We start from the raw sequence: 14,007 nt of genomic DNA on the forward strand, positions 1-14,007 counted from the left end.
CTCTAAACCCCACCGAGCTTGCCAAGCTGTGGGCCCAAGCTGCATCTGCCGGGAGAGGTGTTTGCCCAATTAGCACAAAGGTGCTAGGAGCCAGGTACTGAGTTGAATGAATGCTTTGTGTGGATTTAATCTCCTTTAATCCATTTGTCCCACATGTCCGCCCATTCTCCTTGCAAAATCCCAGTGCTTCCTACACATGCAAAGAACTCTGTACTGCTTACATTTTAAGAAGCTGAGGTCACATGAGTCATTTGCAAGCCTGCCTATGAACACCACCTGCTTGCTTTGGTTTTATCTGTCAAAAGATGATTATAGATGTTAACTGTTTGTGTACCTTTTAGCTAAGTAGCTAGATCAACTAGGGGAGAATCTGTGACTTTGAAATGGACCTCTAATAGTTTTAAAACATAGCAAACGGTTTTAAACTTGTATTCTCTGCATTTTAGTACTAATGTATTCATCTATTCACTTATGCATCCAATAAACACTTCATCTTTGTTTATTTTTATTTATTTATTTATTTTTTATTTGAAGGCCAGGCACTATTTGGTAATGAAAATTCAATAAATAAAATGATTGTTACCTTGAAGAAACTCCTAGTCAGGGGCATCTGGCTGGCTCGATCTCTTCATCTTGGGTTGTAAATTCGAGCCCTGCGTCGAGTATGGAGATTACTTAAAAATAAAACCTTAAACACACACACACACACACACACACACACACACACACACACACACACCTCCTATAGGGGAGGAAATATAGGGGGAAATATAGGGACTAGAACTCATTTATTTGTTTATCATTATATACTTAAGGCTTATTATACATCAAACTCTGTTGGTCACTAAAAGTACAAAGAAGCTTTGAACAGTTATCACCAGATAGGACATATGCTTCTGGCACTAAGAAATATTGTTAGTCAATTCAAAGTTACCTCATCTAACTAAACTAAATAAACTAGGAATCCAGTACTAGAGGTCACTTACTCAAAATTGTCATTTCCTCATAGAATGTATTCAAACCATTCTTTCTGATGACAGTCTCAGAGAAATGCTCAAAATAGAATTGCTTTTTAAATTGTTAAAATTCTTTTTGGGGGGTTGGGAGCGCCTGGGTGGCTCAGTCAAACATCCGACTCTTGATCTCAGCTCAGGTCATGATCTCATGGTTCATGGGATCAAGCGCCCTGTCCCACTCTGCACTGACAGTGAGGAGCCTGCTTGGGGTTCTCTGTCTGTCTGTCTCTCTCTCTCTCTAAAAATAAATAAATAAACATTTTAAAAAATTATTTCTTTCTAAGTAACCTGTACAGCCGACGTGGGGCTCAAACTCACGACACTGAGACCTAGAGTCTCTTGCTCTACCAACTCAGTCGGCCAGTGCCCCCAAAATTATTAAAATTCTTGATAAACTCTGAGCCTAATTACACTACCTGAAAGAGAATAACATTTTTATGCACGATGTAAATACTAATGAGTGTGAATTTTTAAATCTTCAAAATTAGTAACAATTAGCATAGCGCTTCCCAGATAGCGGGGCATTTTCACAGACATATTTCATTTGATACTCATAAAGCCCTTGAAGGAGGGTGTTCATTTACTTTCATTTTTTTTCTGGGTGGTTAAGGAAACCCATGAGGTTTCCCCATGATACCTTTCTCTGCTCATGATCCTTTAGCTAATAGGTAGAGCTGGAGTCTAAACCAAGCCGAGAATCATGCAGATTTTATAACTACATTACAAACTTCTCTATTGCATTTTGTTATTTCAGTCTTGACAGGGATATTGTTATTCATTGGCAACTTAATAGAAAGATTTATGTTACTATAATGCAATATGAAATAGATACTTTTTAAAAGATCTGGAAATAATATCTGCGTTAGCAGAAGCCACTGTAGCTTACAGGAGCATATAATGGCTAGATCCATGACGGTTTGTATGGTGTGCTGTCAAAACACCCATAATGGTTAATTCGTTAGGCTTTCCAATGAAAGCAGTCCTTGAACTGGTATAATTTCAGTTTAGTTAATTTCACCAACTTGCAGGAGCAACCACGAGGAAATTCCTAGGGAAGCAGTGCCATCTAGTGGTAACATCAGGTACCTGCGATAAATTGCAAATAAAATACACAACATTTATTCAGCCATAAAAAGGAAGGACATACCAATACATGCTACATCATGGATGAATCTTGAAAACATTGTGGTAAGTGAAAGAATCCAGACGCAAAAGGTCACATATTGTGTGATTGCATTTATATAAAATATCCAGAATAGGTAAATCCATAGAAACAGAAAGCACAATTATGCTTGCCAAGGGCTGGTAAAAGCGAGAATCGGGAGTCACTGTTCAGTAGGCGGGGGGATTTCTTGTGCGGTGCTTAAAATGTTTTGGAACTAGATAGTGGATGCATAAGGTTGTGAATGTACTAAATATCACTGAATTGCTTGCTTTAAAATGGTTAATTTTGTTATGTGAATATCTCATTAAGACATTAAAATTGTTTTAATATTTATTTATTTTGAGAGAGAGAGAGTACAAGTGAGTGAAGGGGCAGAGGGAGAGGGAGACACAGAATCTGAAGCAGGCTCCAGGCTCTGAACTGTCAGCACAGAGCCTGACATGGGGCTCGAACCCAGAAACAGTGAGACCAGAGCTGAGTGGAAGTTGGCCGCTTAACCAACTGAGCCACGCAGGCGCCCCAAGACATATTTTTAATAAAATAAACATATGAAACATATTAACCTGTAATAGCTGCGTTTACACAAAATATATAATAAACTATATTTGTCCTGTCGTTTGTTGACTGAGGCAATGCTCTAGGTACTATGAGGATATGAAGATGTGGAACCCAGTTTCTCTCCATAAAAGTTATAATTTAGCGGTAAAGAGTCGTATGCTCAAATAGCAATCGGAGAAAGTGGCATGCGGTAAGTGGCACTACTCTGGTGAACTGGAGAAGGGCACAACGCTTCGGGGGTGGGGGACCAAGGCAAGGTGGCCGTGCAGCAAAGATCACTGGGAAAGTTTTCAGAGCTGGAGCTTAACGGAAACCCACACGCAGGTGCAGAGAACCTCGGCTTTAATTTAAATGCGCTGCCACCAAAGCCCATCGAATGCAGCGGTGTGCTTCTGGCTGATGCCTGTTCTAGCGCAGTAAGATTCTGAAAGGCAGCACTCACCGAGAGGGCACAAAGCCAATAGCTGGAGGTGAACTCCCACTGCCCTGCACTGCTGAGGGGGAGGGGCGGTGTCTGTCGTCGCCGCCCCCCAGAGCTGGGGCAGGTGATGGTGAAAGGTGGTGGCTTGGGGGAGTTCCTCCCGATGGATTCAGAGCCCACGTCTGGGCAGGACAACTTGGAGAATTCAACCAGAAGTGAGGAAGCAGAGTCTGGCCCCCCGATGTCCGCACACAATGTTCATTCCTTCTTCCCACCTAGTACTTTTCTCCGCCTTGCTGTCTTTGGGTGATCATCTCAATTACTCCCCATTATTCATCATGCAGTAAGTATTTGCTGAGTGCCAGAAACTGTCCAGATCTTGGAAATATAAAAGTAAAAGACAGGATTCTTGCTCACAAAGGGCTCAGAGTCTTTGAAGAACTGATCTGTTAACAATGATCATACGGTCACATACTTGCTTTCGTGGTAATATACACAGCGCTGCTCAGGAAAAGGAATCCCTAAGTATGATTGAGAGAAAGAACCAGTGTTCCCCAATCTTATTAAATCCAACACCCCCTCCTTTTAATAACAAATCATTGTAGGTGCGCCTGGGTGGCTCAGTCAGTTGAGTGTCGGATTTTGGCTCAGGTCATGATCTCGTGGTTTTAGGAGTTCAAGCCCCACATCAGGCTCAGAGCTGTCAGCACAGAGCCCACTTCAGAGCCTCTGTCTCTCTCTCTCTCTCTCTCTCTCTCTCTCTCTCTCCCCCTCCCCCGTTTGCACTCTCAAAAATAAAGACAGTCATTTATAACATAAAACGCCTCAACAAGTAAATAATCATAATCACATTAAAAGATAAATAAAATAGCTTAAGCCTGTGGTAGAATTGCCACGGATGTGACAGCTAGAATACAGAATAATACTGGTATATACTATTGGTAACTTACATGCACAGGCACACGCAAAAACTTGTACAGGAATGTCCGTGGCAGCATTATTCACCATTATCAAAAAGGGGAAGCAACCTAAATGCTCATCAAATAATGAATGAATGGATAAGCAAAATGTGGTATGTCCATACAAGGGAATAGTATTCAGCAATAAAAAGAAATGAAGTACTGATTTATGGCACAACATGAACGAATCCTGAAAACATTATGTTAAGAGAAAGTCAGTCACAAGGACCATATGTTACGTGATTCCATTTATTTATTTATTTTTAATATTTATTTGTGTGAGAGAGAGAGAAACAGAGAGACAGAGCATGAGCAGGGGAGGGCAGAGAAAGAGGGAGACACAGAATCTGAAGCAGGCTCCAGGCTCTGAGCTGTCAGCACAGAGCCCGATGCGGGGCTCTAACCCTCGAACCTAGAGGTCATGACCTGAGCCGTAGTCGGATGCGTAACTGATGGAGCCACCCAGGCGCCCTACATGATGCCATTTATAGAAAATGTCCAGAACAGGCAAATCTGCAGAGACAGAAAGTAAATTAGTAGTTATGAGAAGGGTTGGAGGCAAATGGGGAGTGACTGCTAATACGTACAGGTTTTTGAGGGGGAGTGATGAAAATGTTCTAAAGTTGACTGTGGTAACCAACCCTGTGATTGTACTAGAGGCCATTGAATTGCATTCTTTAAATGGGTGAATTGTGTGGTTGGTAAACTATGTCTCAATGAAGCTGCTTTTATTTTTTTATTTAAAAAATTTTTTGTTTCGAGTTTTTATTTAAATTCTGGTTAGTTAACATATAGGGCAATATTGGTTTCAGAAGTAGAATTTATAAAGCAGGTTTTTTGTTTATTTATTTATTTTAAGAGAGAGAGAGAGAGAGAGAGAGAGCACGTGTGCACATGAGCAGGGGAGGGGCAGAAAGAGGGAGAGAGAATCCCAAGCAGGCTTTGTGCTTCCAGCACAGAGCCCAACATAGGGCTCGAACTCACAAACTGTGCGATCATGACCTGAGCCGAAATCAAGAGTCAGATGCTTAGCCAACTGAGCCACGCAGGTGCCCCTAAAGCTGTTTTTAAAAAGCAATTTACCAAATATATCATCTGAAAGAGTTCCCAATGGCCAAAGCTAGAACAATTTGGACCAACAAAATGCAATAAAGCAGTATGGATAATAACAAAAAGAGTAAAATAAATATCTCTAAATCTATAGTGATACCAATAGAGGAATGAAAAAATAAATGGGTGAGAAAAGACAAGTCTCCTGAGCCGAAGCATTCTAAATAAATTACTTAGGGGTGGAGCACAGCACCCCACTTCTTATGTGTGGGCTTCACACAGAAACTTCCTTCCAAAGAGTGCAATAGCCACTCGAAGGTGTCTCTTTCCTCCAAAGGGAAAAGGGGCCTGGTTTGTCTTTCAAATAGTTCACTCTCCAAAGGAAAGGAAAAGAGACACTTCAGGAGTGAGAAACTTGACACTGACTCAGTCAGGTGACTGAGGCCAGCCTCATCGGCCATGTCGCGTTGATGGTGTGTACCGCTGATATAATGTGGTAAGAATGGCACCCTACCTCTGCAGTCTTCCTCCCCTAAACCCATAACCCCAGTCTGATCATGAGAAAACGTGAGACAAATCCCAGCTGAAGGACATTCTACAAAATGCTTGCCCAGTACTTGCAACTGTCAAGGTCATCAAAAGGAAAAGGAATCTGCCCCAGCCAAGAAGAGCCTAAGAAGACATGATGATGAAATGTAATGTGGTATCCTGGATGGGATCCTGGAGCAGAAAGAGAACATTAGGTAAAACTCTGAATAAAGTATTAGTTAATAATATTGGTCCATTAATTGTAACAAATGTATTATGCTAATATAAGATGTTAACAGAGAGAAAAAATGGTGCACTGTATATGGGAGTCCTACACTATCTTCCCATTTTTATTTCTCTAAATTTAAAACTATTCTAAAATAGGGGCACCTGGGTGGCTCAGTCGGTTAACCGTCTGATTCTTGATTTCAGCCTAGGTCTTATCTCCCAGTTCGTGAGTTCTGTGCTGACAGCATGGAGCCTGCTTGAGTTCTCTCTCTCCCTCTCTTTCTGTCCCTCCCCTGCTCTCTCCCTCTCTCTCTATCTCTCTCTCAAAATAAATACAACTTTTTAAAAATTGTTAAAAAGGGGCGCCTGGGTGGCTCAGTCGGTTAAGTGTCCGACTTCGGCTTGGGTCACGATCTCGTGGTCTGTGAGTTCAAGCCCCGCGTCGGGCTTTGGGCTGATGGCTCAGAGCCTGGAGGGTGCTTCCAATTCTGTGTCTCCCTCTCTGTCTGCCCCTCCCCTGTTCATGCTCTGTCTTTCTCTGTCTCAAAAATAAATAAGCGTTAAAAAAAAAATTAAAAAAAATTGTTAAAAAAATAAAATATTCTAAAATAAAAATATATTTAAGTGTGTATTTCAACACACAATAAAAGTATGGATTTATATTATATTTCATGCATCTAGAGAAATATAGAATAACATGAAAGGCACTCATCTACCCCAAACCCATCCTATTTCTCAACATATGAAGCCACCTCATGTTCATCTATGCCGTTCTTCCTTCTCATAACCTTATCTTGAACTTCATGTTTATTACTCCTATGTTTTTATTTCTAATATACAAGTATACATCCGTAACCAATCTATAGTATTAAGAATACATATTTCCATGAATACCTATACATACAAATGAATTGAAAAAAATGGAAATGTATAGACCAAACTGATATCAGTGCTTACTTCTGGGAAGATAGAGGATAGACAGGAGTAAGTGGGACTCTCATTAGATGTGCTACTGAATTATCACAAAGAGGTTACATTTTATCATTTTTATTTTTTAAATATTTTCTTATTTTTAAAATTTTTTTTAACGTTTATTTATTTTTGAGGGGGTGGGGCAGAGAGCGAGGGAGATACAGAATCCGAAACAGGCTCCAGGCTCCAAGCTGTCTGCACAGAGCCCGAAGTGGGGCTCGAACCCACAAACCGTGAGATCATGACCTGAGCCAAAGTTGGACGCTTAACCGACTGAGCCACCCAGGCGCCCCTAAATTATTTTTTTTAATTATTTTTTTAAGTAATCTCTACACCCAAGGCGGGGCTCAAACTCACAACCCCGAGATCGAGTCGCATGCTCTACTGACTGAGCTGGCCATGTATCCCTACCCTTATAATGTTTAAATTGGCAAACAACAACCACGAAAACGAAACGTGGTTTAGATCACATCATCCTTCCGCTCAGAAAAACGTTCACTACTTTCCTTCACCTCACACAGCGTCCTTCAGCCAGAAGCTCTCACTAATGTTTACTGGTGTTGAGATATCGTGAGGACTTACCTTCAGTAGTCTTTGCTGCCTTGAATCCAATGGCTCTCAACCCTGATTTCACATTTAGAGTCACGTGGGGAGAGTTAAAAAAAATACTGACCACCTGATCCATTTCCTGATGAAGTAATTGAAATCTCTGCAGCTGGGCCAAGGAACCTGCATCCCACCAAGTCTCACAAGTGATTCCTGAGCTCATTAATGGCTTTATCACAGACCAAACATTTAAGCAGAACTTTAACACCTGATTGAGACATCTAGATGGTTCTTGGCCTCGTTAGCAAAACAAGTATCTTGCATTGTGAGAAAACTGATTACTAAATAGAAGAAATGTTTGAAAAATTAAGTGATGTTTATTAAAAAAAATTTTTAATACTTACTTATTTTTGAGAGACAGAGACAGAGTGGGAGCACGGGAGGGGCAGAGAGAGAAGGAGACACAGAATCTGAAGCAGGCTCCAGGCTCTGAGCTGTCAGCACAGGGCCCGACGCGGGGCTTGAACGTACAAACCGTGAAATCATGGTCTGAGCTGAAGTCGGACGCTCAACCGACTGAGCCACCCAGGCACCTCTAAGTGATATTTATTTTTAAAATAAAATCTTGTGGGTAGAAATAAAATGTCCAGGCAAAATATCTGTCAAATTCCTTGCATTGTCAAGGGCACTTAGAAGGTTCTCAGGAAATATCTTCTGGTTAATGGTGAAATAGCTGAACAAATAAAAAAATATTACCAGTGAGCCCAAATAAGCTGAAGAAAGTCTAACTGGCAGAAACATTCATTTGTGCAGGGTTTACCGAGTTCTGGGCCAGGCCCAGTCATTAAGATTCTACCAAGATAAGGACTTTTGGTTTGCAATAGCTGAGGTGAGGAGAGAAATGGTGGCAACATGTGTTTTGCCTTTATACATGCCTCTATCTTTTTCTTAACCTTTTCTCCTTAAAAAAAAAAAAGTTATGTATTTATTTTGAGAGAGAAAGAGAAAGAGAGCACAAGCAGGGGAGGACCAAAGAGAGAGGGAGAGAGAGAGAGAATCCCAAGCAGGACCCTCACTGTCAGCACAGTCCAATGTGGGGCTCAAACTCATGGACAGTGAAATCATGACCTGAGCCAAAATCAAGAGTTGGACGCTTGACCGAATGAGCCACCCAGGCACCCCTCTTAAGCTTTTCTGATGCAGAAAATGAATTATCTCCGTGTTCTGACTTAAAACAATTGACTTAGCACTAAGTCTCCAAAGACCCAGAAAATGAAGACAATGTCCTAACCCAAGGACAGAGTGAGTGAGTGAGCTGGAAGGGGAGGGGGTGGGGCAAGAATCCGGAGGGTACCGCCCACCTCCATTTCGCGCTCCTGAATAGCTGTGCAAATCTTCAGAGTCCTAACTTCCGAGTTGGAAGCCCAAACCTTCCTTGTGCTCCCAAGGACCGAGGAGAAGTGGGTAAATTACGTCCCCTCAAACTTCAAAGCAGCAAAATTGTGAGGAAATTCAAACAGACTACTTTTGTTATGAATGCACAGTGCCAGTATAGTCCTGCCATCTGTTTGAAATCATGAGTGCCACAGCTGTTACATATTCTTCAGTAAATATTTGAACCAGCTGCCAAGATGAACTTTTGTTAATAGCATATTTTCAAAGCATATGATTCCAAGTTTGATGTAGAACCGAAGTATAAAGATTTTTTAAAAGGCTAGAAAGCCTTTCCAGGAGAATGGAGTGTAAAGGTCAAATCGATGCCTATTCTGCTTCTTCCCTAAAACCAGAAAGGTTTGCCTTTCATAATCACACCAGTGGACTTTTTTAGTCAATGTGTGTCATTAATCACGGTCATAACCCCGATTTGACTTAAACAGGAAAATGTGGTGTAGTCATGTGATTAGAATGTTCTTTATAGTGTCTGCCTTTGATTGAGTAAAATACCAACTTTAGGGGTGCCTGGGTGGCTCAGTTGGTTAAGCGACCAACTCTTGATTCCAGCTCAGGTCATGATCTCATGGTTGTGAGATCGAGCCCGGCATCAGGCTCCACACTGGGCATGGAGCCTACTTGGGATTCTCTTTCTCCCTCTCCTTCTGCCCCTTCCCTGCTCGTGCTCTCTCTGTCTCTCTCTCTCTCTCAAAACAAAACAAAACAAAACAAAAAACCCAAAAAAACCCCACAAAAACAAAAAAAAAACCCACAAAACACCCAACTTTAACTTTTTTTTTTTTTCCCAACGTGAAAGGGTTTTATTATTAATTATTACCATGTTATTTTTTTCCATGTTGGCAATATTTTTGTATAAAAACATTTTATTTTTTTTTATTTATTTATTGTTTTTTTTATTTTTATTTTTTTTTATTTTTTAATATATGAAATTTACTGTCAAATTGGTTTCCATACAACACCCAGTGCTCATCCCAAAAGGTTCCCTCCTCAATACCCATCACCCACCCTGCTCTCCCTCCCACCCCCCATCAACCCTCAGTTTGTTCTCAGTTTTTTTTTTTTTAATTTTTTTTTTTCAACGTTTATTTATTTTTGGGACAGAGAGAGACAGAGCATGAACGGGGGAGGGACAGAGAGAGAGGGAGACACAGAATCGGAAACAGGCTCCAGGCTCTGAGCCATCAGCCCAGAGCCTGACGCGGGGCTCGAACTCACGGACCGTGAGATCGTGACCTGGCTGAAGTCGGACGCTTAACCGACTGCGCCACCCAGGCGCCCCTTGTTCTCAGTTTTTAACAGTCTCCTATGCTTTGGCTCTCTCCCACTCTAACCTCCCTTTTTTTTTTTTTTTTTTCCCTTCCCCTCCCCCATGGGTTTCCGTTATGTTTCTCAGGATCCACATAAGAGTGAAACCATATGGTATCTGAAAAATATGGAACGCTTCACGAATTTGCGTGTCATCCTTGCGCAGGGGCCATGCTAATCTTCTCTGTATCGTTCCAATTTTAGTATATGTGCTGCCGAAGCGAGCACTTAACTTTTTTTTTTAAAGAAGTGATATCTGTCTTGTACCCCATTCTCCCTATCAATAACTTCGGGGAAGTATTATTGAAAATAAAGAAACAAACAAGGTAGTGAGACAGAGAGAGAGACAGAGGGAGGGAGGGAAATGGAGAAATAATCACTACGTAGTGTTGATTCTGGAAGCAGGATATATGCCTCTAAAGTCTTAACAAATAGGGGTTCCTGGGTGGCCCCCTAGGTTAAGCATCAGACTCTTGATTTGGGCTCAGGTCATGCATGGGGCTCCCCACTGAGCCTGGATCCTGCTTAGGATTCTCTCTCTCTTTCAAAAAAAAAATTAAATGTAAAAGTCTTAACAAATATCTGTATTAGTAGAGAAGGGTGGGGGTGGGGTGATTGCCAGCCATTTCAGCCATTCACAGTGAGATGCCCTTTTAAAGAACAATCAGCCTTGGCTCCAGGGATGTAATTGGTTCAAATGTCAAAATCACTTGGGATTTTGTAAACCCCTGTTAACTCTTTATTGAAATACACCAAGGGAGCTCTAGGAGGTTTTAATCGCATGAAACGCAACAAATAATAAAAGCGCACTTTGAATAGAGTTTTTAATATGATATCAATGTTTATTAATGATAAGATACACTATCCGTCCATAAAAGCACATTGTAAGCTCATGAAACAGCTACATTGACCTAAATGTAGATATATGCATATATCTTTGCAATGAAATGATTTCATATAGTTTAAGCTTTCAGATTGATGGACCTTATTCAGAATAATATAGCATATATTTGCAGAGTGAAAAAAAAGTAGGCTTTTCTTCTTTGTATTTGCACTTCATTATCACCTCATTAAGTGAGGAAAAAACATGTCTCTAGTTCTAGATAAATTAAGAGAGCCTGAGGAGAAAAATTTTAGTAATTACATGGTAAGAGTTGAAGACAATATGTTTACTTTAATAATCTTTAATTTAATATGGCACAGGTTTTTCTTTTTCTTTCTTTTTCTTTTCTTCCAAGATTTTTATTTAAATCCAAGTTAGTTAACATAGAGTGTAGTATTGGTTTCAGGTCTAGAATTTAGTGATTCATCCAGTTACATGTAACACCCAGTGCTCATCCCAACAAGTGCCCTCCTTAACGCCCATCACCCATTTAGCCCATCCCCACTCTCAATATGGTACAGGGTTTTCAAAGTAACACGGTTTCAGAGTGTCCTAGAAATTGAGAGTTTTGTGAAGATACCTAAATACCCAGATGAGAACGTGATTTGCAGTCATTTGGGAAATTTGGCTTTCCAGAGTCTGAAGAATTTAAAATAACCCCCCTCCTTTCCTCAGTTCATGGGGAGCACTACTTATTTTCATTTTATTTTATTTATTTTATTTTAAGTGTTTATTTATTTGAGGAAGAGAGAGAGAAAGAGAGAGAGAGCACGCAAGCACGCACACAAGCGGGGGAGAGGCAGAGAGAGGGGACACAGAATCCAGAGCAGGCTCCAGGCTCTGTCAGCATAGAGCCTGATGCTAGGGCTTGAACCCATGAACTGTCAGATCATGAGCTAAGCTGAAGTCAGACACTTAATTGACTGAGCCACACAGGCATCCCTTTTTAATTTTAATTTTATTTTAATTCCAGGGTAGTTAACATACAGTGTCATAGTAGCTTCACAATTCCATACATCACTCAGTGTTTATCAGCCTAAGTGTCCTCCTTATCACCTTCTCTTATTTCACCCATCCCTCCAGCTCCCCTCCCCTCTGGTAACCATCAGTTTGTTCTCTATAGTTAAGAGTCTGGGTATTTTTTGTTTGTTTGGTTGGTTGGTTGGTTGGCTCATTTGTCTCTTTCTCTCCCTTTTGTTCATTTGCTTTGTTTCTTTTTAAAAAAAAAAACTTTTTAAATGTTTTTATTTATTTTTGAGAGAGAGAGAGAGACCCAACGCAAGCAGGAGAGGGGCACAGAAAGAGGGAGACACAGAATCCGAAGCGGGGTCCAGGCTCTGAGCTGTCAGCACAGATCCCGATGTGGGGCTCGAACTCACGGACCGCGAGATCATGACCTGAGCCGAAGTCGGCTGCTTAACCGACTGAGCCACCCAGGCGCCCCCAACATACATCTTTTTTATCTGTTCATGTATCGATGGATGTTTGGGCTGCTTCCACAATGTGCTTATTATAAATAATGCTGCAATAAACACAGGGGTGCCCGTGTCCCTTCGAATTAGTGTTTTCATATTCTCTGGGTAAATACCCAGTAATGAAATTGCTGGTTCTTATGGTAATTCCATTTTTAATTTTTTGAGGAACCTCCATACTGTTTGCCACAGTGGCTTACTTATTTAAAAAGAAGAAGAAGAAGAAGAAGAAGAAGAAGAAGAACAAGAACAAGAAGAAAAAGAAGAAGAAGAAGAAGAAGAAGAAGAAGAAGAAGAAGAAATAATTAATTTCAATTACTTTTATGTTGAAATTTGGAGGAAACGGATAGATATCTCTCAAGTTAACGAGAGGGCTCTAGATTGTGCCAACCCAAAGATGACCTTTGGGATTAAACTCAACACCCAGCTCACAAGAAGTGATTAATAAATCCTTGTTGAAATTAACAAGCCTTTTGTGCAATGGAGATTAACAAATAGGATTTCGCTTACCTTCTGTCATGGCAACCTTTGTAAACATACTCCCTGTTAGAAAAGTGAGGTTTCTGTCATTGTTTTTGTTGCCGTTTTGTTGAGGAAAGTTTGGAGGATCCCTAGGTGAAAAAAGACTACGTGACCGCAAGGTGCGATTGCTGTTTTCCCATAGCCTAAAATAATTATACCACAACACTGCCTCTGCCATTCAGCACAATGATCTTTTCGGAAAAAGTGGATTCTTTTAAGTTTCCATGATGCAGCTCGTCCTTAAAATTTCCAGTGTGTGCTCAGCATGCTTAGAAAACACAAACTGTTGAGCACTCAGAGATGACAGCAACAGTGAGCGCACGCTGAACTTACGGAGATGTCTTTTGGAGAGAGGCTAGCGGCTCACCCAAGGCCAACCTCGGACCATCTGAAGCAGAGTAACTGCCCCACTAAGAGATCCCTTCACCCCTGCAAACTGAACTGAGAACATTCCCTTCTGAGGCCAGAGGAGGTGCTTAAAAAGCGTGAGAGCGGAACAGGGGCTGAAAACTAGACTACCAAACTGTGCTGGCAAAGTCTGTTTCAACATAATGTGGGGGACTCGCTCGTGTATTGTTCTAGGGGCAGCCAGCCATCCCGTAGTAGCCATGGTTGACTGATGTGGTGCCATCATCCTTGATCGGGTGCGTCTCATCAATCGATGCTCATCAAACAATGCAGCTTTCCAGCACTTGCAGCTGAACCCGACGAGAGTTCATCCGCCCAACATGCCGCAAGACCAGGAAGACGGACACTGGGCTTTTGCAGTGAAGAGAGACAGTCTCTTTACTGGTGTGGTGCCACCCAGGAGACCGAGGGGCTAATGCTCAAAGGTGCCGAACTCCCTGCTGGCTTTGCCAGTGAGAGTTTTTCAGGATAAAAGGTAGCCGTGTTGACTGCAGGCCCATGAGGTCATGTGAGCTGATGTTA

General features: G+C 41.3%; 1 non-coding gene across 1 annotated transcript; it reads right to left on the minus strand.

Moving 5' to 3' along the window:
• Positions 1 to 10,321: 10,321 nt before the first annotated feature.
• On the minus strand, positions 10,322 to 10,428 carry LOC122232187. The gene has a single exon (XR_006209533.1). It is a non-coding gene; the product is annotated as a U6 spliceosomal RNA (small nuclear RNA).
• Positions 10,429 to 14,007: the final 3,579 nt, after the last annotated feature.

The sequence above is a fragment of the Panthera tigris genome, chromosome D2 (assembly GCF_018350195.1).
Source record: "Panthera tigris isolate Pti1 chromosome D2, P.tigris_Pti1_mat1.1, whole genome shotgun sequence".
Taxonomy (NCBI): domain Eukaryota; kingdom Metazoa; phylum Chordata; class Mammalia; order Carnivora; family Felidae; genus Panthera; species Panthera tigris.